This window comes from Osmerus eperlanus, chromosome 19 (genome assembly GCF_963692335.1).
Source record: "Osmerus eperlanus chromosome 19, fOsmEpe2.1, whole genome shotgun sequence".
NCBI classification, from domain to species: Eukaryota; Metazoa; Chordata; class Actinopteri; order Osmeriformes; family Osmeridae; genus Osmerus; species Osmerus eperlanus.
This window is the reverse complement of record NC_085036.1, coordinates 3,842,133-3,863,624: the sequence shown is the minus strand read 5'-3', so window position 1 is coordinate 3,863,624 and position 21,492 is coordinate 3,842,133. Positions and strand designations below refer to the sequence as shown.

Here is a 21,492-nt window from a genome sequence, read left to right as displayed (position 1 = left end):
AGAGGGGGGGGAGTAGCTCTGCGCATGTCACTGGTCGCGTATACGCGCGGCGTGCAACGTCCCTTGTCTGCACATAGGGACAACGAAAAATGTGCCGTGACCCGGATTCGAACCTGGGTTGCTGCGACCACAACGCAGAGTACTAACCACTATACTATCACGTCTCGCCACTTCTCGCTGGACACACGAGAGGTGGTGGCCACGGGTGTTCTGACCTGTGCTGTGCCACGTGAATAAACTGCGAACGTAAGTTCCCAGCCTCTCTCCCTTTGTCTAAGCCGTCCCAATTTCCAAGCAAGCCATTTTCCACCTTGTTTTCTCTGCCATATTTCAAGGGGCGTCACTTTTTTATTTGGTTATGACAAGATTGTTGAGCGTTTTACAAGAATGGCGCGGAAGGGCTACTCATTCCCTGCATAGTGTCCTTTTTCGGACACAAATTATGATTCTTGCCTTTGTGTCCCCGAAGCAGAACAAGGCCAGTCACTCTCACACTTTCAATGGTCCTAAATCAAATTCAAATAGGTACTCATCCGCCCCCAAACGGCTTTGAAGTGACTATACTCGCACCAGCTTGAATTGATGGCATGCAGCACATGCATTTTCACTCGTTTGCGTCAAATCCTTGTATGGTCACACCATAGCCAGCTTTTTCTTTTTTCTACCGGTGAAGAAAAGCATTCCCTTTTCCCAAGCTCTTTCAATACCTGCTGCAGCAAGACGTTCATGCAGGCGCTTCCTTTTGGTATCTGCGCAACGGTGAGGAATCAAAGTAGGAGCTTTGCTGAAAAGGGCATAAGGCCTGTTCTTTTAGTTTGGCGCGCTACGCTCAACTACTTGACAGACATCTTTCCCTCATCGGCCAAATACAGAATTGGTTAAATGGATGCTCGAGCCAGCCAGGAGTCGAACCTGGAATCTTCTGATCCGTAGTCAGACGCGTTGTCCATTGCGCCACTGGCCCAAGGTGTTTGCTGTTTGCCATGTCACTGACCCAGGACACTCGCTCGGAGCGAAAGAAGTGATAGGGAAACAGCAGACAGTGGTCATCCTCTTTCACAGGTTTACTAACCGAGACTATATATCTAAATGCTCTTTTTAAACAGAGACGAGGGGGAGTAACTCTGCGCATGGCACTGGTCGCGTATAGCGTATACGCACGGCGCGCAACGTCCCTTGTCTGCACATAGGGACAACGAAAAATGTGCCGTGACACGGATTCGAACCGGGGTTGCTGCGACCACAACGCAGAGTACTAACCACTATACGATCACGGCTCGCCACTTCTCGCTGGACACGCGAGAGGTGGTGGCCACGGGTGTTCTGACCTGTGCTGTGCCACGTGAATAAACTGCGAACGTAAGTTCCCAGCCTCTCTCCCTTTGTCTAAGCCGTCCCAATTTCCAAACAAGCCATTTTCCACCTTGTTTTCTCTGCCACATTTCAAGGGGCGTCACTTTTTTATTTGGTTATGACAAGATTGTTGAGCGTTTTACAAGAATGGCGCGGAAGGGCTAATCATTCCCTGCATAGTGTCCTTTTTTGGACACAAATTATGATTCTTGCCTTTGTGTCCCCGAAGCAGAACAAGGCCAGTCACTCTCACACTTTCAATGGTCCTAAATCAAGTTCAAATAGGTACTCATCCGCCCCCAAACGGCTTTGAAGTGACTATACTCGCACCAGCTTGTATTGATGGCATGCAGCACATGCATTTTCACTCGTTTGCGTCAAATCCTTGTATGGTCACACCATAGCCAGCTTTTTCTTTTTTCTACCGGTGAAGAAAAGCATTCCCTTTTCCCAAGCTCTTTCAATACCTGCTGCAGCAAAACATTCATTCAGGCGCTTCCTTCTTGGTATCTGCGCAACGGTGAGGAATCAAAGTAGGAGCTTTGGTGAAAAGGGCATAAGGCCTGTTCTTTTAGTTTGGCGCGCTACGCTCAACTAATTGACAGACATCTTTCCCTCATCGGCCAAATACAGAATTGGTTAAATGGATGCTCGAGCCAGCCAGGAGTCGAACCTGGAATCTTCTGATCCGTAGTCAGACGCATTATCCATTGCGCCACTGGCCCAAGGTGTTTGTTGCTTGCCATGTCACCGACCCAGGACACTCGCTCGGAGCGAAAGAAGTGACGGGGAAACAGCAGACAGTGGTCTTCCTCTTTCACAGGTTTACTAACCGAAACTATATATCTAAACGCTCTTTTTAAACAGAGAGGGGGGGGAGTAGCTCTGCGCATGTCACTGGTCGCGTAAACGCGCGGCGTGCAACGTCCCTTGTCTGCACATAGGGACAACGAAAAATGTGCCGTGACCCGGATTCGAACCGGGGTTGCTGCGACCACAACGCAGAGTACTAACCACTATACGATCACGGCTCGCCACTTCTCGCTGGACACGCGAGAGGTGGTGGCCACGGGTGTTCTGACCTGTGCTGTGCCACGTGAATAAACTGCGAACGTAAGTTCCCAGCCTCTCTCCCTTTGTCTAAGCCGTCCCAATTTCCAAACAAGCCATTTTCCACCTTGTTTTCTCTGCCACATTTCAAGGGGCGTCACTTTTTTATTTGGTTATGACAAGATTGTTGAGCGTTTTACAAGAATGGCGCGGAAGGGCTACTCATTCCCTGCATAGTGTCCTTTTTTGGACACAAATTATGATTCTTGCCTTTGTGTCCCCGAAGCAGAACAAGGCCAGTCACTCTCACACTTTCAATGGTCCTAAATCAAGTTCAAATAGGTACTCATCCGCCCCCAAACGGCTTTGAAGTGACTATACTCGCACCAGCTTGTATTGATGGCATGCAGCACATGCATTTTCACTCGTTTGCGTCAAATCCTTGTATGGTCACACCATAGCCAGCTTTTTCTTTTTTCTACCGGTGAAGAAAAGCATTCCCTTTTCCCAAGCTCTTTCAATACCTGCTGCAGCAAAACATTCATTCAGGCGCTTCCTTCTTGGTATCTGCGCAACGGTGAGGAATCAAAGTAGGAGCTTTGGTGAAAAGGGCATAAGGCCTGTTCTTTTAGTTTGGCGCGCTACGCTCAACTAATTGACAGACATCTTTCCCTCATCGGCCAAATACAGAATTGGTTAAATGGATGCTCGAGCCAGCCAGGAGTCGAACCTGGAATCTTCTGATCCGTAGTCAGACGCATTATCCATTGCGCCACTGGCCCAAGGTGTTTGCTGCTTGCCATGTCACCGACCCAGGACACTCGCTCGGAGCGAAAGAAGTGACGGGGAAACAGCAGACAGTGGTCTTCCTCTTTCACAGGTTTACTAACCGAGACTATATATCTAAACGCTCTTTTTAAACAGAGAGGGGGGGGAGTAGCTCTGCGCATGTCACTGGTCGCGTATACGCGCGGCGTGCAACGTCCCTTGTCTGCACATAGGGACAACGAAAAATGTGCCGTGACACAGATTCAAACCGGGGTTGCTGCGACCACAACGCAGAGTACTAACCACTATACGATCACGGCTCGCCACTTCTCGCTGGACACACGAGAGGTGGTGGCCACGGGTGTTCTGACCTGTGCTGTGCCACGTGAATAAACTGCGAACGTAAGTTCCCAGCCTCTCTCCCTTTGTCTAAGCCGTCCCAATTTCCAAACAAGCCATTTTCCACCTTGTTTTCTCTGCCACATTTCAAGGGGCGTCACTTTTTTATTTGGTTATGACAAGATTGTTGAGCGTTTTACAAGAATGGCGCGGAAGGGCTACTCATTCCCTGCATAGTGTCCTTTTTTGGACACAAATTATGATTCTTGCCTTTGTGTCCCCGAAGCAGAACAAGGCCAGTCACTCTCACACTTTCAATGGTCCTAAATCAAGTTCAAATAGGTACTCATCCGCCCCCAAACGGCTTTGAAGTGACTATACTCGCACCAGCTTGTATTGATGGCATGCAGCACATGCATTTTCACTCGTTTGCGTCAAATCCTTGTATGGTCACACCATAGCCAGCTTTTTCTTTTTTCTACCGGTGAAGAAAAGCATTCCCTTTTCCCAAGCTCTTTCAATTCCTGCTGCAGCAAGACGTTCGTGCAGGCGCTTCCTTTTGGTATCTGCGCAACGGTGAGGAATCAAAGTAGGAGCTTTGGTGAAAAGGGCATAAGGCCTGTTCTTTTAGTTTGGCGCGCTACGCTCAACTACTTGACAGACATCTTTCCCTCATCGGCCAAATACAGAATTGGTTAAATGGATGCTCGAGCCAGCCAGGAGTCGAACCTGGAATCTTCTGATCCGTAGTCAGACGCGTTATCCATTGCGCCACTGGCCCAAGGTGTTTGCTGTTTGCCATGTCACTGACCCAGGACACTCGCTCGGAGCGAAAGAAGTGATAGGGAAACAGCAGACAGTGGTCATCCTCTTTCACAGGTTTACTAACCGAGACTATATATCTAAATGCTCTTTTTAAACAGAGACGAGGGGGAGTAACTGCGCATGGCACTGGTCGCGTATAGCGTATACGCACGGCGCGCAACGTCCCTTGTCTGCACATAGGGACAACGAAAAATGTGCCGTGACCCGGATTCGAACCGGGGTTGCTGCGACCACAACGCAGAGTACTAACCACTATACGATCACGGCTCGCCACTACTCGCTGGACGCACGAGAGGTGGTGGCCACGGGTGTTCTGTCCTGTGCTGTGCCACATGAATAAACTGCGAACGTAAGTTCCCAGCCTCTCTCCCTTTGTCTAAGCCGTCCCAATTTCCAAGCAAGCCTTTTTCCACCTTGTTTTCTCTGCCATATTTCAAGGGGCGTCACTTTTTTATTTGGTTATGACAAGATTGTTGAGCGTTTTACAAGAATGGCGCGGAAGGGCTACTCATTCTCTGCATAGTGTCCTTTTTCGGACACAAATTATGATTCTTGCCTTTGTGTCCCCGAAGCAGAACAAGGCCAGTCACTCTCACACTTTCAATGGTCCTAAATCAAGTTCAAATAGGTACTCATCCGCCCCCAAACGGCTTTGAAGTGACTATACTCGCACCAGCTTGTATTGATGGCATGCAGCACATGCATTTTCACTCGTTTGCGTCAAATCCTTGTATGGTCACACCATAGCCAGCTTTTTCTTTTTTCTACCGGTGAAGAAAAGCATTCCCTTTTCCCAAGCTCTTTCAATACCTGCTGCAGCAAAACATTCATTCAGGCGCTTCCTTCTTGGTATCTGCGCAACGGTGAGGAATCAAAGTAGGAGCTTTGGTGAAAAGGGCATAAGGCCTGTTCTTTTAGTTTGGCGCGCTACGCTCAACTAATTGACAGACATCTTTCCCTCATCGCCCAAATACAGAATTGGTTAAATGGATGCTCGAGCCAGCCAGGAGTCGAACCTGGAATCTTCTGATCCGTAGTCAGACGCATTATCCATTGCGCCACTGGCCCAAGGTGTTTGCTGCTTGCCATGTCACCGACCCAGGACACTCGCTCGGAGCGAAAGAAGTGACGGGGAAACAGCAGACAGTGGTCTTCCTCTTTCACAGGTTTACTAACCGAGACTATATATCTAAACGCTCTTTTTAAACAGAGAGGGGGGGAGTAGCTCTGCGTATGTCACTGGTCGCGTATACGCGCGGCGTGCAACGTCCCTTGTCTGCACATAGGGACAACGAAAAATGTGCCGTGACCCGGATTCGAACCGGGGTTGCTGCGACCACAACGCAGAGTACTAACCACTATACGATCACGGCTCGCCACTTCTCGCTGGACGCACGAGAGGTGGTGGCCACGGGTGTTCTGTCCTGTGCTGTGCCACATGAATAAACTGCGAACGTAAGTTCCCAGCCTCTCTCCCTTTGTCTAAGCCGTCCCAATTTCCAAGCAAGCCATTTTCCACCTTGTTTTCTCTGCCATATTTCAAGGGGCGTCACTTTTTTATTTGGTTATGACAAGATTGTTGAGCGTTTTACAAGAATGGCGCGGAAGGGCTACTCATTCCCTGCATAGTGTCCTTTTTCGGACACAAATTATGATTCTTGCCTTTGTGTCCCCGAAGCAGAACAAGGTCAGTCACTCTCACACTTTCAATGGTCCTAAATCAAATTCAAATAGGTACTCATCCGCCCCCAAACGGCTTTGAAGTGACTATACTCGCACCAGCTTGAATTGATGGCATGCAGCACATGCATTTTCACTCGTTTGCGTCAAATCCTTGTATGGTCACACCATAGCCAGCTTTTTCTTTTTTCTACCGGTGAAGAAAAGCATTCCCTTTTCCCAAGCTCTTTCAATTCCTGCTGCAGCAAGACGTTCGTGCAGGCGCTTCCTTTTGGTATCTGCGCAACGGTGAGGAATCAAAGTAGGAGCTTTGGTGAAAAGGGCATAAGGCCTGTTCTTTTAGTTTGGCGCGCTACGCTCAACTACTTGACAGACATCTTTCCCTCATCAGCCAAATACAGAATTGGTTAAATGGATGCTCGAGCCAGCCAGGAGTCGAACCTGGAATCTTCTGATCCGTAGTCAGACGCGTTATCCATTGCGCCACTGGCCCAAGGTGTTTGCTGTTTGCCATGTCACTGACCCAGGACACTCGCTCGGAGCGAAAGAAGTGATAGGGAAACAGCAGACAGTGGTCATCCTCTTTCACAGGTTTACTAACCGAGACTATATATCTAAATGCTCTTTTTAAACAGAGACGAGGGGGAGTAACTGCGCATGGCACTGGTCGCGTATAGCGTATACGCACGGCGCGCAACGTCCCTTGTCTGCACATAGGGACAACGAAAAATGTGCCGTGACACGGATTCGAACCGGGGTTGCTCCGACCACAACGCAGAGTACTAACCACTATACGATCACGGCTCGCCACTTCTCGCTGGACGCACGAGAGGTGGTGGCCACGGGTGTTCTGTCCTGTGCTGTGCCACATGAATAAACTGCGAACGTAAGTTCCCAGCCTCTCTCCGTTTGTCTAAGCCGTCCCAATTTCCAAACAAGCCATTTTCCACCTTGTTTTCTCTGCCACATTTCAAGGGGCGTCACTTTTTTATTTGGTTATGACAAGATTGTTGAGCGTTTTACAAGAATGGCGCGGAAGGGCTACTCATTCCATCCATAGTGTCCTTTTTTGGACACAAATTATGATTCTTGCCTTTGTGTCCCCGAAGCAGAACAAGGCCAGTCACTCTCACACTTTCAATGGTCCTAAATCAAGTTCAAATAGGTACTCATCCGCCCCCAAACGGCTTTGAAGTGACTATACTCGTACCAGCTTGTATTGATGGCATGCAGCACATGTATTTTCACTCGTTTGCGTCAAATCCTTGTATGGTCACACCATAGCCAGCTTTTTCTTTTTTCTACCGGTGAAGAAAAGCATTCCCTTTTCCCAAGCTCTTTCAATACCTGCTGCAGCAAAACATTCATTCAGGCGCTTCCTTCTTGGTATCTGCGCAACGGTGAGGAATCAAAGTAGGAGCTTTGGTGAAAAGGGCATAAGGCCTGTTCTTTTAGTTTGTCGCGCTACGCTCAACTAATTGACAGACATCTTTCCCTCATCGCCCAAATACAGAATTGGTTAAATGGATGCTCGAGCCAGCCAGGAGTCGAACCTGGAATCTTCTGATCCGTAGTCAGAAGCATTATCCATTGCGCCACTGGCCCAAGGTGTTTGCTGCTTGCCATGTCACCGACCCAGGACACTCGCTCGGAGCGAAAGAAGTGACGGGGAAACAGCAGACAGTGGTCTTCCTCTTTCACAGGTTTACTAACCGAGACTATATATCTAAACGCTCTTTTTAAACAGAGAGGGGGGGAGTAGCTCTGCGTATGTCACTGGTCGCGTATACGCGCGGCGTGCAACGTCCCTTGTCTGCACATAGGGACAACGAAAAATGTGCCGTGACCCGGATTCGAACCGGGGTTGCTGCGACCACAACGCAGAGTACTAACCACTATACGATCACGGCTCGCCACTTCTCGCTGGACGCACGAGAGGTGGTGGCCACGGGTGTTCTGTCCTGTGCTGTGCCACATGAATAAACTGCGAACGTAAGTTCCCAGCCTCTCTCCCTTTGTCTAAGCCGTCCCAATTTCCAAGCAAGCCATTTTCCACCTTGTTTTCTCTGCCATATTTCAAGGGGCGTCACTTTTTTATTTGGTTATGACAAGATTGTTGAGCGTTTTACAAGAATGGCGCGGAAGGGCTACTCATTCCCTGCATAGTGTCCTTTTTCGGACACAAATTATGATTCTTGCCTTTGTGTCCCCGAAGCAGAACAAGGTCAGTCACTCTCACACTTTCAATGGTCCTAAATCAAATTCAAATAGGTACTCATCCGCCCCCAAACGGCTTTGAAGTGACTATACTCGCACCAGCTTGAATTGATGGCATGCAGCACATGCATTTTCACTCGTTTGCGTCAAATCCTTGTATGGTCACACCATAGCCAGCTTTTTCTTTTTTCTACCGGTGAAGAAAAGCATTCCCTTTTCCCAAGCTCTTTCAATTCCTGCTGCAGCAAGACGTTCGTGCAGGCGCTTCCTTTTGGTATCTGCGCAACGGTGAGGAATCAAAGTAGGAGCTTTGGTGAAAAGGGCATAAGGCCTGTTCTTTTAGTTTGGCGCGCTACGCTCAACTACTTGACAGACATCTTTCCCTCATCGGCCAAATACAGAATTGGTTAAATGGATGCTCGAGCCAGCCAGGAGTCGAACCTGGAATCTTCTGATCCGTAGTCAGACGCGTTATCCATTGCGCCACTGGCCCAAGGTGTTTGCTGTTTGCCATGTCACTGACCCAGGACACTCGCTCGGAGCGAAAGAAGTGATAGGGAAACAGCAGACAGTGGTCATCCTCTTTCACAGGTTTACTAACCGAGACTATATATCTAAATGCTCTTTTTAAACAGAGACGAGGGGGAGTAACTGCGCATGGCACTGGTCGCGTATAGCGTATACGCACGGCGCGCAACGTCCCTTGTCTGCACATAGGGACAACGAAAAATGTGCCGTGACACGGATTCGAACCGGGGTTGCTGCGACCACAACGCAGAGTACTAACCACTATACGATCACGGCTCGCCACTTCTCGCTGGACGCACGAGAGGTGGTGGCCACGGGTGTTCTGTCCTGTGCTGTGCCACATGAATAAACTGCGAACGTAAGTTCCCAGCCTCTCTCCGTTTGTCTAAGCCGTCCCAATTTCCAAACAAGCCATTTTCCACCTTGTTTTCTCTGCCACATTTCAAGGGGCGTCACTTTTTTATTTGGTTATGACAAGATTGTTGAGCGTTTTACAAGAATGGCGCGGAAGGGCTACTCATTCCATCCATAGTGTCCTTTTTTGGACACAAATTATGATTCTTGCCTTTGTGTCCCCGAAGCAGAACAAGGCCAGTCACTCTCACACTTTCAATGGTCCTAAATCAAGTTCAAATAGGTACTCATCCGCCCCCAAACGGCTTTGAAGTGACTATACTCGCACCAGCTTGTATTGATGGCATGCAGCACATGTATTTTCACTCGTTTGCGTCAAATCCTTGTATGGTCACACCATAGCCAGCTTTTTCTTTTTTCTACCGGTGAAGAAAAGCATTCCCTTTTCCCAAGCTCTTTCAATACCTGCTGCAGCAAAACATTCATTCAGGCGCTTCCTTCTTGGTATCTGCGCAACGGTGAGGAATCAAAGTAGGAGCTTTGGTGAAAAGGGCATAAGGCCTGTTCTTTTAGTTTGTCGCGCTACGCTCAACTAATTGACAGACATCTTTCCCTCATCGCCCAAATACAGAATTGGTTAAATGGATGCTCGAGCCAGCCAGGAGTCGAACCTGGAATCTTCTGATCCGTAGTCAGAAGCATTATCCATTGCGCCACTGGCCCAAGGTGTTTGCTGCTTGCCATGTCACCGACCCAGGACACTCGCTCGGAGCGAAAGAAGTGACGGGGAAACAGCAGACAGTGGTCTTCCTCTTTCACAGGTTTACTAACCGAGACTATATATCTAAACGCTCTTTTTAAACAGAGAGGGGGGGAGTAGCTCTGCGTATGTCACTGGTCGCGTATACGCGCGGCGTGCAACGTCCCTTGTCTGCACATAGGGACAACGAAAAATGTGCCGTGACACGGATTCGAACCGGGGTTGCTGCGACCACAACGCAGAGTACTAACCACTATACGATCACTGCTCGCCACTTCTCGCTGGACGCACGAGAGGTGGTGGCCACGGGTGTTCTGTCCTGTGCTGTGCCACATGAATAAACTGCGAACGTAAGTTCCCAGCCTCTCTCCCTTTGTCTAAGCCGTCCCAATTTCCAAACAAGCCATTTTCCACCTTGTTTTCTCTGACACATTTCAAGAGGCGTCACTTTTTTATTTGGTTATGACAAGATTGTTGAGCGTTTTACAAGAATGGCGCGGAAGGGCTACTCATTCCATCCATAGTGTCCTTTTTTGGACACAAATTATGATTCTTGCCTTTGTGTCCCCGAAGCAGAACAAGGCCAGTCACTCTCACACTTTCAATGGTCCTAAATCAAGTTCAAATAGGTACTCATCCGCCCCCAAACGGCTTTGAAGTGACTATACTCGCACCAGCTTGTATTGATGGCATGCAGCACATGCATTTTCACTCGTTTGCGTCAAATCCTTGTATGGTCACACCATAGCCAGCTTTTTCTTTTTTCTACCGGTGAAAAAAAGCATTCCCTTTTCCCAAGCTCTTTCAATACCTGCTGCAGCAAAACATTCATTCAGGCGCTTCCTTCTTGGTATCTGCGCAACGGTGAGGAATCAAAGTAGGAGCTTTGGTGAAAGGGGCATAAGGCCTGTTCTTTTAGTTTGGCGCGCTACGCTCAACTACTTGACAGACATCTTTCCCTCATCGGCCAAATACAGAATTGGTTAAATGGATGCTCGAGCCAGCCAGGAGTCGAACCTGGAATCTTCTGATCCGTAGTCAGACGCGTTATCCATTGCGCCACTGGCCCAAGGTGTTTGCTGTTTGCCATGTCACTGACCCAGGACACTCGCTCGGAGCGAAAGAAGTGACGGGGAAACAGCAGACAGTGGTCATCCTCTTTCACAGGTTTACTAACCGAGACTATATATCTAAAGGCTCTTTTTAAACAGAGACGAGGGGGAGTAACTCTGCGTATGGCACTGGTCGCGTATAGCGTATACGCACGGCGTGCAACGTCCCTTGTCTGCACATAGGGACAACGAAAAATGTGCCGTGACCCGGATTCGAACCGGGGTTGCTGCGACCACAACGCAGAGTACTAACCACTATACGATCACGGCTCGCCACTTCTCGCTGGACGCACGAGAGGTGGTGGCCACGGGTGTTCTGTCCTGTGCTGTGCCACATGAATAAACTGCGAACGTAAGTTCCCAGCCTCTCTCCCTTTGTCTAAGCCGTCCCAATTTCCAAGCAAGCCATTTTCCACCTTGTTTTCTCTGCCATATTTCAAGGGGCGTCACTTTTTTATTTGGTTATGACAAGATTGGTGAGCGTTTTACAAGAATGGCGCGGAAGGGCTACTCATTCCCTGCATAGTGTCCTTTTTTGGACACAAATTATGATTCTTGCCTTTGTGTCCCCGAAGCAGAACAAGGCCAGTCACTCTCACACTTTCAATGGTCCTAAATCAAGTTCAAATAGGTACTCATCCGCCCCCAAACGGCTTTGAAGTGACTATACTCGCACCAGCTTGTATTGATGGCATGCAGCACATGCATTTTCACTCGTTTGCGTCAAATCCTTGTATGGTCACACCATAGCCAGCTTTTTCTTTTTTCTACCGGTGAAAAAAAGCATTCCCTTTTCCCAAGCTCTTTCAATACCTGCTGCAGCAAAACATTCATTCAGGCGCTTCCTTCTTGGTATCTGCGCAACGGTGAGGAATCAAAGTAGGAGCTTTGGTGAAAGGGGCATAAGGCCTGTTCTTTTAGTTTGGCGCGCTACGCTCAACTACTTGACAGACATCTTTCCCTCATCGGCCAAATACAGAATTGGTTAAATGGATGCTCGAGCCAGCCAGGAGTCGAACCTGGAATCTTCTGATCCGTAGTCAGACGCGTTATCCATTGCGCCACTGGCCCAAGGTGTTTGCTGTTTGCCATGTCACTGACCCAGGACACTCGCTCGGAGCGAAAGAAGTGATAGGGAAACAGCAGACAGTGGTCATCCTCTTTCACAGGTTTACTAACCGAGACTATATATCTAAAGGCTCTTTTTAAACAGAGACGAGGGGGAGTAACTCTGCGTATGGCACTGGTCGCGTATAGCGTATACGCACGGCGTGCAACGTCCCTTGTCTGCACATAGGGACAACGAAAAATGTGCCGTGACACGGATTCGAACCGGGGTCCACAACGCAGAGTACTAACCACTATACGATCACGGCTCGCCACTTCTCGCTGGACGCACGAGAGGTGGTGGCCACGGGTGTTCTGTCCTGTGCTGTGCCACATGAATAAACTGCGAACGTAAGTTCCCAGCCTCTCTCCCTTTGTCTAAGCCGTCCCAATTTCCAAGCAAGCCATTTTCCACCTTGTTTTCTCTGCCATATTTCAAGGGGCGTCACTTTTTTATTTGGTTATGACAAGATTGGTGAGCGTTTTACAAGAATGGCGCGGAAGGGCTACTCATTCCCTGCATAGTGTCCTTTTTTGGACACAAATTATGATTCTTGCCTTTGTGTCCCCGAAGCAGAACAAGGCCAGTCACTCTCACACTTTCAATGGTCCTAAATCAAGTTCAAATAGGTACTCATCCGCCCCCAAACGGCTTTGAAGTGACTATACTCGCACCAGCTTGAATTGATGGCATGCAGCACATGCATTTTCACTCGTTTGCGTCAAATCCTTGTATGGTCACACCATAGCCAGCTTTTTCTTTTTTCTACCGGTGAAGAAAAGCATTCCCTTTTCCCAAGCTCTTTCAATTCCTGCTGCAGCAAGACGTTCGTGCAGGCGCTTCCTTTTGGTATCTGCGCAACGGTGAGGAATCAAAGTAGGAGCTTTGGTGAAAAGGGCATAAGGCCTGTTCTTTTAGTTTGGCGCGCTACGCTCAACTACTTGACAGACATCTTTCCCTCATCGGCCAAATACAGAATTGGTTAAATGGATGCTCGAGCCAGCCAGGAGTCGAACCTGGAATCTTCTGATCCGTAGTCAGACGCGTTATCCATTGCGCCACTGGCCCAAGGTGTTTGCTGTTTGCCATGTCACTGACCCAGGACACTCGCTCGGAGCGAAAGAAGTGATAGGGAAACAGCAGACAGTGGTCATCCTCTTTCACAGGTTTACTAACCGAGACTATATATCTAAATGCTCTTTTTAAACAGAGACGAGGGGGAGTAACTGCGCATGGCACTGGTCGCGTATAGCGTATACGCACGGCGCGCAACGTCCCTTGTCTGCACATAGGGACAACGAAAAATGTGCCGTGACCCGGATTCGAACCGGGGTTGCTGCGACCACAACGCAGAGTACTAACCACTATACGATCACGGCTCGCCACTACTCGCTGGACGCACGAGAGGTGGTGGCCACGGGTGTTCTGTCCTGTGCTGTGCCACATGAATAAACTGCGAACGTAAGTTCCCAGCCTCTCTCCCTTTGTCTAAGCCGTCCCAATTTCCAAGCAAGCCATTTTCCACCTTGTTTTCTCTGCCATATTTCAAGGGGCGTCACTTTTTTATTTGGTTATGACAAGATTGTTGAGCGTTTTACAAGAATGGCGCGGAAGGGCTACTCATTCTCTGCATAGTGTCCTTTTTCGGACACAAATTATGATTCTTGCCTTTGTGTCCCCGAAGCAGAACAAGGCCAGTCACTCTCACACTTTCAATGGTCCTAAATCAAGTTCAAATAGGTACTCATCCGCCCCCAAACGGCTTTGAAGTGACTATACTCGCACCAGCTTGTATTGATGGCATGCAGCACATGCATTTTCACTCGTTTGCGTCAAATCCTTGTATGGTCACACCATAGCCAGCTTTTTCTTTTTTCTACCGGTGAAGAAAAGCATTCCCTTTTCCCAAGCTCTTTCAATACCTGCTGCAGCAAAACATTCATTCAGGCGCTTCCTTCTTGGTATCTGCGCAACGGTGAGGAATCAAAGTAGGAGCTTTGGTGAAAAGGGCATAAGGCCTGTTCTTTTAGTTTGGCGCGCTACGCTCAACTAATTGACAGACATCTTTCCCTCATCGCCCAAATACAGAATTGGTTAAATGGATGCTCGAGCCAGCCAGGAGTCGAACCTGGAATCTTCTGATCCGTAGTCAGACGCATTATCCATTGCGCCACTGGCCCAAGGTGTTTGCTGCTTGCCATGTCACCGACCCAGGACACTCGCTCGGAGCGAAAGAAGTGACGGGGAAACAGCAGACAGTGGTCTTCCTCTTTCACAGGTTTACTAACCGAGACTATATATCTAAACGCTCTTTTTAAACAGAGACGAAGGGGAGTAACTCTGTGCATGGCACTGGTCGCGTATAGCGTATACGCACGGCACGCAACGTCCCTTGTCTGCACATAGGGACAACGAAAAATGTGCCGTGACCCGGATTCGAACCGGGGTTGCTGCGACCACAACGCAGAGTACTAACCACTATACGATCACGGCTCGCCACTACTCGCTGGACGCACGAGAGGTGGTGGCCACGGGTGTTCTGTCCTGTGCTGTGCCACATGAATAAACTGCGAACGTAAGTTCCCAGCCTCTCTCCCTTTGTCTAAGCCGTCCCAATTTCCAAGCAAGCCATTTTCCACCTTGTTTTCTCTGCCATATTTCAAGGGACGTCACTTTTTTATTTGGTTATGACAAGATTGTTGAGCGTTTTACAAGAATGGCGCGGAAGGGCTACTCATTCTCTGCATAGTGTCCTTTTTCGGACACAAATTATGATTCTTGCCTTTGTGTCCCCGAAGCAGAACAAGGCCAGTCACTCTCACACTTTCAATGGTCCTAAATCAAGTTCAAATAGGTACTCATCCGCCCCCAAACGGCTTTGAAGTGACTATACTCGCACCAGCTTGTATTGATGGCATGCAGCACATGCATTTTCACTCGTTTGCGTCAAATCCTTGTATGGTCACACCATAGCCAGCTTTTTCTTTTTTCTACCGGTGAAGAAAAGCATTCCCTTTTCCCAAGCTCTTTCAATACCTGCTGCAGCAAAACATTCATTCAGGCGCTTCCTTCTTGGTATCTGCGCAACGGTGAGGAATCAAAGTAGGAGCTTTGGTGAAAAGGGCATAAGGCCTGTTCTTTTAGTTTGGCGCGCTACGCTCAACTAATTGACAGACATCTTTCCCTCATCGCCCAAATACAGAATTGGTTAAATGGATGCTCGAGCCAGCCAGGAGTCGAACCTGGAATCTTCTGATCCGTAGTCAGACGCATTATCCATTGCGCCACTGGCCCAAGGTGTTTGCTGCTTGCCATGTCACCGACCCAGGACACTCGCTCGGAGCGAAAGAAGTGACGGGGAAACAGCAGACAGTGGTCTTCCTCTTTCACAGGTTTACTAACCGAGACTATATATCTAAACGCTCTTTTTAAACAGAGAGGGGGGGGAGTAGCTCTGCGCATGGCACTGGTCGCGTATAGCGTATACGCACGGCACGCAACGTCCCTTGTCTGCACATAGGGACAACGAAAAATGTGCCGTGACCCGGATTCGAACCGGGGTTGCTGCGACCACAACGCAGAGTACTAACCACTATACGATCACGGCTCGCCACTACTCGCTGGACGCACGAGAGGTGGTGGCCACGGGTGTTCTGTCCTGTGCTGTGCCACATGAATAAACTGCGAACGTAAGTTCCCAGCCTCTCTCCCTTTGTCTAAGCCGTCCCAATTTCCAAGCAAGCCATTTTCCACCTTGTTTTCTCTGCCATATTTCAAGGGGCGTCACTTTTTTATTTGGTTATGACAAGATTGTTGAGCGTTTTACAAGAATGGCGCGGAAGGGCTACTCATTCTCTGCATAGTGTCCTTTTTCGGACACAAATTATGATTCTTGCCTTTGTGTCCCCGAAGCAGAACAAGGCCAGTCACTCTCACACTTTCAATGGTCCTAAATCAAGTTCAAATAGGTACTCATCCGCCCCCAAACGGCTTTGAAGTGACTATACTCGCACCAGCTTGTATTGATGGCATGCAGCACATGCATTTTCACTCGTTTGCGTCAAATCCTTGTATGGTCACACCATAGCCAGCTTTTTCTTTTTTCTACCGGTGAAGAAAAGCATTCCCTTTTCCCAAGCTCTTTCAATTCCTGCTGCAGCAAGACGTTCGTGCAGGCGCTTCCTTTTGGTATCTGCGCAACGGTGAGGAATCAAAGTAGGAGCTTTGGTGAAAAGGGCATAAGGCCTGTTCTTTTAGTTTGGCGCGCTACGCTCAACTACTTGACAGACATCTTTCCCTCATCGGCCAAATACAGAATTGGTTAAATGGATGCTCGAGCCAGCCAGGAGTCGAACCTGGAATCTTCTGATCCGTAGTCAGACGCGTTATCCATTGCGCCACTGGCCCAAGGTGTTTGCTGTTTGCCATGTCACTGACCCAGGACACTCGCTCGGAGCGAAAGAAGTGATAGGGAAACAGCAGACAGTGGTCATCCTCTTTCACAGGTTTACTAACCGAGACTATATATCTAAATGCTCTTTTTAAACAGAGACGAGGGGGAGTAACTGCGCATGGCACTGGTCGCGTATAGCGTATACGCACGGCGCGCAACGTCCCTTGTCTGCACATAGGGACAACGAAAAATGTGCCGTGACCCGGATTCGAACCGGGGTTGCTGCGACCACAACGCAGAGTACTAACCACTATACGATCACGGCTCGCCACTACTCGCTGGACGCACGAGAGGTGGTGGCCACGGGTGTTCTGTCCTGTGCTGTGCCACATGAATAAACTGCGAACGTAAGTTCCCAGCCTCTCTCCCTTTGTCTAAGCCGTCCCAATTTCCAAGCAAGCCATTTTCCACCTTGTTTTCTCTGCCATATTTCAAGGGGCGTCACTTTTTTATTTGGTTATGACAAGATTGTTGAGCGTTTTACAAGAATGGCGCGGAAGGGCTACTCATTCTCTGCATAGTGTCCTTTTTCGGACACAAATTATGATTCTTGCCTTTGTGTCCCCGAAGCAGAACAAGGCCAGTCACTCTCACACTTTCAATGGTCCTAAATCAAGTTCAAATAGGTACTCATCCGCCCCCAAACGGCTTTGAAGTGACTATACTCGCACCAGCTTGTATTGATGGCATGCAGCACATGCATTTTCACTCGTTTGCGTCAAATCCTTGTATGGTCACACCATAGCCAGCTTTTTCTTTTTTCTACCGGTGAAGAAAAGCATTCCCTTTTCCCAAGCTCTTTCAATACCTGCTGCAGCAAAACATTCATTCAGGCGCTTCCTTCTTGGTATCTGCGCAACGGTGAGGAATCAAAGTAGGAGCTTTGGTGAAAAGGGCATAAGGCCTGTTCTTTTAGTTTGGCGCGCTACGCTCAACTAATTGACAGACATCTTTCCCTCATCGCCCAAATACAGAATTGGTTAAATGGATGCTCGAGCCAGCCAGGAGTCGAACCTGGAATCTTCTGATACGTAGTCAGACGCATTATCCATTGGGCCACTGGCCCAAGGTGTTTGCTGCTTGCCATGTCACCGACCCAGGACACTCGCTCGGAGCGAAAGAAGTGACGGGGAAACAGCAGACAGTGGTCTTCCTCTTTCACAGGTTTACTAACCGAGACTATATATCTAAACGCTCTTTTTAAACAGAGACGAAGGGGAGTAACTCTGTGCATGGCACTGGTCGCGTATAGCGTATACGCACGGCACGCAACGTCCCTTGTCTGCACATAGGGACAACGAAAAATGTGCCGTGACCCGGATTCGAACCGGGGTTGCTGCGACCACAACGCAGAGTACTAACCACTATACGATCACGGCTCGCCACTACTCGCTGGACGCACGAGAGGTGGTGGCCACGGGTGTTCTGTCCTGTGCTGTGCCACATGAATAAACTGCGAACGTAAGTTCCCAGCCTCTCTCCCTTTGTCTAAGCCGTCCCAATTTCCAAGCAAGCCATTTTCCACCTTGTTTTCTCTGCCATATTTCAAGGGACGTCACTTTTTTATTTGGTTATGACAAGATTGTTGAGCGTTTTACAAGAATGGCGCGGAAGGGCTACTCATTCTCTGCATAGTGTCCTTTTTCGGACACAAATTATGATTCTTGCCTTTGTGTCCCCGAAGCAGAACAAGGCCAGTCACTCTCACACTTTCAATGGTCCTAAATCAAGTTCAAATAGGTACTCATCCGCCCCCAAACGGCTTTGAAGTGACTATACTCGCACCAGCTTGTATTGATGGCATGCAGCACATGCATTTTCACTCGTTTGCGTCAAATCCTTGTATGGTCACACCATAGCCAGCTTTTTCTTTTTTCTACCGGTGAAGAAAAGCATTCCCTTTTCCCAAGCTCTTTCAATACCTGCTGCAGCAAAACATTCATTCAGGCGCTTCCTTCTTGGTATCTGCGCAACGGTGAGGAATCAAAGTAGGAGCTTTGGTGAAAAGGGCATAAGGCCTGTTCTTTTAGTTTGGCGCGCTACGCTCAACTAATTGACAGACATCTTTCCCTCATCGCCCAAATACAGAATTGGTTAAATGGATGCTCGAGCCAGCCAGGAGTCGAACCTGGAATCTTCTGATCCGTAGTCAGACGCATTATCCATTGCGCCACTGGCCCAAGGTGTTTGCTGCTTGCCATGTCACCGACCCAGGACACTCGCTCGGAGCGAAAGAAGTGACGGGGAAACAGCAGACAGTGGTCTTCCTCTTTCACAGGTTTACTAACCGAGACTATATATCTAAACGCTCTTTTTAAACAGAGAGGGGGGGGAGTAGCTCTGCGCATGGCACTGGTCGCGTATAGCGTATACGCACGGCACGCAACGTCCCTTGTCTGCACATAGGGACAACGAAAAATGTGCCGTGACCCGGATTCGAACCGGGGTTGCTGCGACAACAACGCAGAGTACTAACCACTATACGATCACGGCTCGCCACTACTCGCTGGACGCACGAGAGGTGGTGGCCACGGGTGTTCTGTCCTGTGCTGTGCCACATGAATAAACTGCGAACGTAAGTTCCCAGCCTCTCTCCCTTTGTCTAAGCCGTCCCAATTTCCAAGCAAGCCATTTTCCACCTTGTTTTCTCTGCCATATTTCAAGGGGCGTCACTTTTTTATTTGGTTATGACAAGATTGTTGAGCGTTTTACAAGAATGGCGCGGAAGGGCTACTCATTCTCTGCATAGTGTCCTTTTTCGGACACAAATTATGATTCTTGCCTTTGTGTCCCCGAAGCAGAACAAGGCCAGTCACTCTCACACTTTCAATGGTCCTAAATCAAGTTCAAATAGGTACTCATCCGCCCCCAAACGGCTTTGAAGTGACTATACTCGCACCAGCTTGTATTGATGGCATGCAGCACATGCATTTTCACTCGTTTGCGTCAAATCCTTGTATGGTCACACCATAGCCAGCTTTTTCTTTTTTCTACCGGTGAAGAAAAGCATTCCCTTTTCCCAAGCTCTTTCAATTCCTGCTGCAGCAAGACGTTCGTGCAGGCGCTTCCTTTTGGTATCTGCGCAACGGTGAGGAATCAAAGTAGGAGCTTTGGTGAAAAGGGCATAAGGCCTGTTCTTTTAGTTTGGCGCGCTACGCTCAACTACTTGACAGACATCTTTCCCTCATCGGCCAAATACAGAATTGGTTAAATGGATGCTCGAGCCAGCCAGGAGTCGAACCTGGAATCTTCTGATCCGTAGTCAGACGCGTTATCCATTGCGCCACTGGCCCAAGGTGTTTGCTGTTTGCCATGTCACTGACCCAGGACACTCGCTCGGAGCGAAAGAAGTGATAGGGAAACAGCAGACAGTGGTCATCCTCTTTCACAGGTTTACTAACCGAGACTATATATCTAAATGCTCTTTTTAAACAGAGACGAGGGGGAGTAACTGCGCATGGCACTGGTCGCGTATAGCGTATACGCACGGCGCGCAACGTCCCTTGTCTGCACATAGGGACAACGAAAAATGTGCCGTGACCCGGATTCGAACCGGGGTTGCTGCGACCACAACGCAGAGTACTAACCACTATACGATCACGGCTCGCCACTACTCGCTGGACGCACGAGAGGTGGTGGCCACGGGTGTTCTGTCCTGTGCTGTGCCACATGAATAAACTGCGAACGTAAGTTCCCAGCCTCTCTCCCTTTGTCTAAGCCGTCCCAATTTCCAAGCAAGCCATTTTCCACCTTGTTTTCTCTGCCATATTTCAAGGGGCGTCACTTTTTTATTTGGTTATGACAAGATTGTTGAGCGTTTTACAAGAATGGCGCGGAAGGGCTACTCATTCTCTGCATAGTGTCCTTTTTCGGACACAAATTATGATTCTTGCCTTTGTGTCCCCGAAGCAGAACAAGGCCAGTCACTCTCACACTTTCAATGGTCCTAAATCAAGTTCAAATAGGTACTCATCCGCCCCCAAACGGCTTTGAAGTGACTATACTCGCACCAGCTTGTATTGATGGCATGCAGCACATGCATTTTCACTCGTTTGCGTCAAATCCTTGTATGGTCACACCATAGCCAGCTTTTTCTTTTTTCTACCGGTGAAGAAAAGCATTCCCTTTTCCCAAGCTCTTTCAATACCTGCTGCAGCAAAACATTCATTCAGGCGCTTCCTTCTTGGTATCTGCGCAACGGTGAGGAATCAAAGTAGGAGCTTTGGTGAAAAGGGCATAAGGCCTGTTCTTTTAGTTTGGCGCGCTACGCTCAACTAATTGACAGACATCTTTCCCTCATCGCCCAAATACAGAATTGGTTAAATGGATGCTCGAGCCAGCCAGGAGTCGAACCTGGAATCTTCTGATACGTAGTCAGACGCATTATCCATTGGGCCACTGGCCCAAGGTGTTTGCTGCTTGCCATGTCACCGACCCAGGACACTCGCTCGGAGCGAAAGAAGTGACGGGGAAACAGCAGACAGTGGTCTTCCTCTTTCACAGGTTTACTAACCGAGACTATATATCTAAACGCTCTTTTTAAACAGAGAGGGGGGGGAGTAGCTCTGCGTATGTCACTGGTCGCGTATACGCGCGGCGTGCAACGTCCCTTGTCTGCACATAGGGACAACGAAAAATGTGCCGTGACACGGATTCGAACCGGGGTTGCTGCGACCACAACGCAGAGTACTAACCACTATACGATCACGGCTCGCCACTTCTCGCTGGACGCACGAGAGGTGGTGGCCACGGGTGTTCTGTCCTGTGCTGTGCGACATGAATAAACTGCGAACGTAAGTTCCCAGCCTCTCTCCCTTTGTCTAAGCCGTCCCAATTTCCAAACAAGCCATTTTCCACCTTGTTTTCTCTGACACATTTCAAGGGGCGTCACTTTTTTATTTGGTTATGACAAGATTGTTGAGCGTTTTACAAGAATGGCGCGGAA

The 21,492-nt window shown here is 48.8% G+C and overlaps 29 non-coding genes across 29 annotated transcripts; all 29 read right to left on the bottom strand.

The window, feature by feature from the left end:
- Window positions 1-891: 891 nt before the first annotated feature.
- trnar-acg (transfer RNA arginine (anticodon ACG)) lies at window positions 892-964 on the bottom strand. Its single transcript has one exon. It is a non-coding gene; the product is annotated as a tRNA-Arg (tRNA).
- A 1,041-nt stretch (window positions 965-2,005) lies between these two features.
- trnar-acg (transfer RNA arginine (anticodon ACG)) lies at window positions 2,006-2,078 on the bottom strand. The gene has a single exon. It is a non-coding gene; the product is annotated as a tRNA-Arg (tRNA).
- A 234-nt stretch (window positions 2,079-2,312) lies between these two features.
- Window positions 2,313-2,384, bottom strand: trnah-gug (transfer RNA histidin (anticodon GUG)). Its single transcript has one exon. It is a non-coding gene; the product is annotated as a tRNA-His (tRNA).
- Window positions 2,385-3,112: 728 nt separating this feature from the next.
- Window positions 3,113-3,185, bottom strand: trnar-acg (transfer RNA arginine (anticodon ACG)). Its single transcript has one exon. It is a non-coding gene; the product is annotated as a tRNA-Arg (tRNA).
- Window positions 3,186-4,218: 1,033 nt separating this feature from the next.
- trnar-acg (transfer RNA arginine (anticodon ACG)) lies at window positions 4,219-4,291 on the bottom strand. Its single transcript has one exon. It is a non-coding gene; the product is annotated as a tRNA-Arg (tRNA).
- Window positions 4,292-4,530: 239 nt separating this feature from the next.
- On the bottom strand, window positions 4,531-4,602 carry trnah-gug (transfer RNA histidin (anticodon GUG)). The gene has a single exon. It is a non-coding gene; the product is annotated as a tRNA-His (tRNA).
- A 728-nt stretch (window positions 4,603-5,330) lies between these two features.
- trnar-acg (transfer RNA arginine (anticodon ACG)) lies at window positions 5,331-5,403 on the bottom strand. Its single transcript has one exon. It is a non-coding gene; the product is annotated as a tRNA-Arg (tRNA).
- A 233-nt stretch (window positions 5,404-5,636) lies between these two features.
- On the bottom strand, window positions 5,637-5,708 carry trnah-gug (transfer RNA histidin (anticodon GUG)). The gene has a single exon. It is a non-coding gene; the product is annotated as a tRNA-His (tRNA).
- Window positions 5,709-6,435: 727 nt separating this feature from the next.
- trnar-acg (transfer RNA arginine (anticodon ACG)) lies at window positions 6,436-6,508 on the bottom strand. Its single transcript has one exon. It is a non-coding gene; the product is annotated as a tRNA-Arg (tRNA).
- Window positions 6,509-7,547: 1,039 nt separating this feature from the next.
- trnar-acg (transfer RNA arginine (anticodon ACG)) lies at window positions 7,548-7,620 on the bottom strand. The gene has a single exon. It is a non-coding gene; the product is annotated as a tRNA-Arg (tRNA).
- Window positions 7,621-7,853: 233 nt separating this feature from the next.
- Window positions 7,854-7,925, bottom strand: trnah-gug (transfer RNA histidin (anticodon GUG)). The gene has a single exon. It is a non-coding gene; the product is annotated as a tRNA-His (tRNA).
- Window positions 7,926-8,652: 727 nt separating this feature from the next.
- On the bottom strand, window positions 8,653-8,725 carry trnar-acg (transfer RNA arginine (anticodon ACG)). The gene has a single exon. It is a non-coding gene; the product is annotated as a tRNA-Arg (tRNA).
- A 1,039-nt stretch (window positions 8,726-9,764) lies between these two features.
- Window positions 9,765-9,837, bottom strand: trnar-acg (transfer RNA arginine (anticodon ACG)). Its single transcript has one exon. It is a non-coding gene; the product is annotated as a tRNA-Arg (tRNA).
- Window positions 9,838-10,870: 1,033 nt separating this feature from the next.
- On the bottom strand, window positions 10,871-10,943 carry trnar-acg (transfer RNA arginine (anticodon ACG)). The gene has a single exon. It is a non-coding gene; the product is annotated as a tRNA-Arg (tRNA).
- Window positions 10,944-11,184: 241 nt separating this feature from the next.
- Window positions 11,185-11,256, bottom strand: trnah-gug (transfer RNA histidin (anticodon GUG)). The gene has a single exon. It is a non-coding gene; the product is annotated as a tRNA-His (tRNA).
- A 728-nt stretch (window positions 11,257-11,984) lies between these two features.
- trnar-acg (transfer RNA arginine (anticodon ACG)) lies at window positions 11,985-12,057 on the bottom strand. The gene has a single exon. It is a non-coding gene; the product is annotated as a tRNA-Arg (tRNA).
- A 1,032-nt stretch (window positions 12,058-13,089) lies between these two features.
- trnar-acg (transfer RNA arginine (anticodon ACG)) lies at window positions 13,090-13,162 on the bottom strand. The gene has a single exon. It is a non-coding gene; the product is annotated as a tRNA-Arg (tRNA).
- A 239-nt stretch (window positions 13,163-13,401) lies between these two features.
- Window positions 13,402-13,473, bottom strand: trnah-gug (transfer RNA histidin (anticodon GUG)). The gene has a single exon. It is a non-coding gene; the product is annotated as a tRNA-His (tRNA).
- Window positions 13,474-14,201: 728 nt separating this feature from the next.
- Window positions 14,202-14,274, bottom strand: trnar-acg (transfer RNA arginine (anticodon ACG)). The gene has a single exon. It is a non-coding gene; the product is annotated as a tRNA-Arg (tRNA).
- A 241-nt stretch (window positions 14,275-14,515) lies between these two features.
- trnah-gug (transfer RNA histidin (anticodon GUG)) lies at window positions 14,516-14,587 on the bottom strand. The gene has a single exon. It is a non-coding gene; the product is annotated as a tRNA-His (tRNA).
- Window positions 14,588-15,315: 728 nt separating this feature from the next.
- On the bottom strand, window positions 15,316-15,388 carry trnar-acg (transfer RNA arginine (anticodon ACG)). Its single transcript has one exon. It is a non-coding gene; the product is annotated as a tRNA-Arg (tRNA).
- A 241-nt stretch (window positions 15,389-15,629) lies between these two features.
- On the bottom strand, window positions 15,630-15,701 carry trnah-gug (transfer RNA histidin (anticodon GUG)). Its single transcript has one exon. It is a non-coding gene; the product is annotated as a tRNA-His (tRNA).
- A 727-nt stretch (window positions 15,702-16,428) lies between these two features.
- trnar-acg (transfer RNA arginine (anticodon ACG)) lies at window positions 16,429-16,501 on the bottom strand. Its single transcript has one exon. It is a non-coding gene; the product is annotated as a tRNA-Arg (tRNA).
- A 239-nt stretch (window positions 16,502-16,740) lies between these two features.
- Window positions 16,741-16,812, bottom strand: trnah-gug (transfer RNA histidin (anticodon GUG)). The gene has a single exon. It is a non-coding gene; the product is annotated as a tRNA-His (tRNA).
- A 1,042-nt stretch (window positions 16,813-17,854) lies between these two features.
- On the bottom strand, window positions 17,855-17,926 carry trnah-gug (transfer RNA histidin (anticodon GUG)). Its single transcript has one exon. It is a non-coding gene; the product is annotated as a tRNA-His (tRNA).
- A 728-nt stretch (window positions 17,927-18,654) lies between these two features.
- trnar-acg (transfer RNA arginine (anticodon ACG)) lies at window positions 18,655-18,727 on the bottom strand. The gene has a single exon. It is a non-coding gene; the product is annotated as a tRNA-Arg (tRNA).
- A 241-nt stretch (window positions 18,728-18,968) lies between these two features.
- trnan-guu (transfer RNA asparagine (anticodon GUU)) lies at window positions 18,969-19,040 on the bottom strand. The gene has a single exon. It is a non-coding gene; the product is annotated as a tRNA-Asn (tRNA).
- Window positions 19,041-19,767: 727 nt separating this feature from the next.
- On the bottom strand, window positions 19,768-19,840 carry trnar-acg (transfer RNA arginine (anticodon ACG)). Its single transcript has one exon. It is a non-coding gene; the product is annotated as a tRNA-Arg (tRNA).
- A 239-nt stretch (window positions 19,841-20,079) lies between these two features.
- On the bottom strand, window positions 20,080-20,151 carry trnah-gug (transfer RNA histidin (anticodon GUG)). Its single transcript has one exon. It is a non-coding gene; the product is annotated as a tRNA-His (tRNA).
- Between the last annotated feature and the right edge of the window lie 1,341 nt (window positions 20,152-21,492).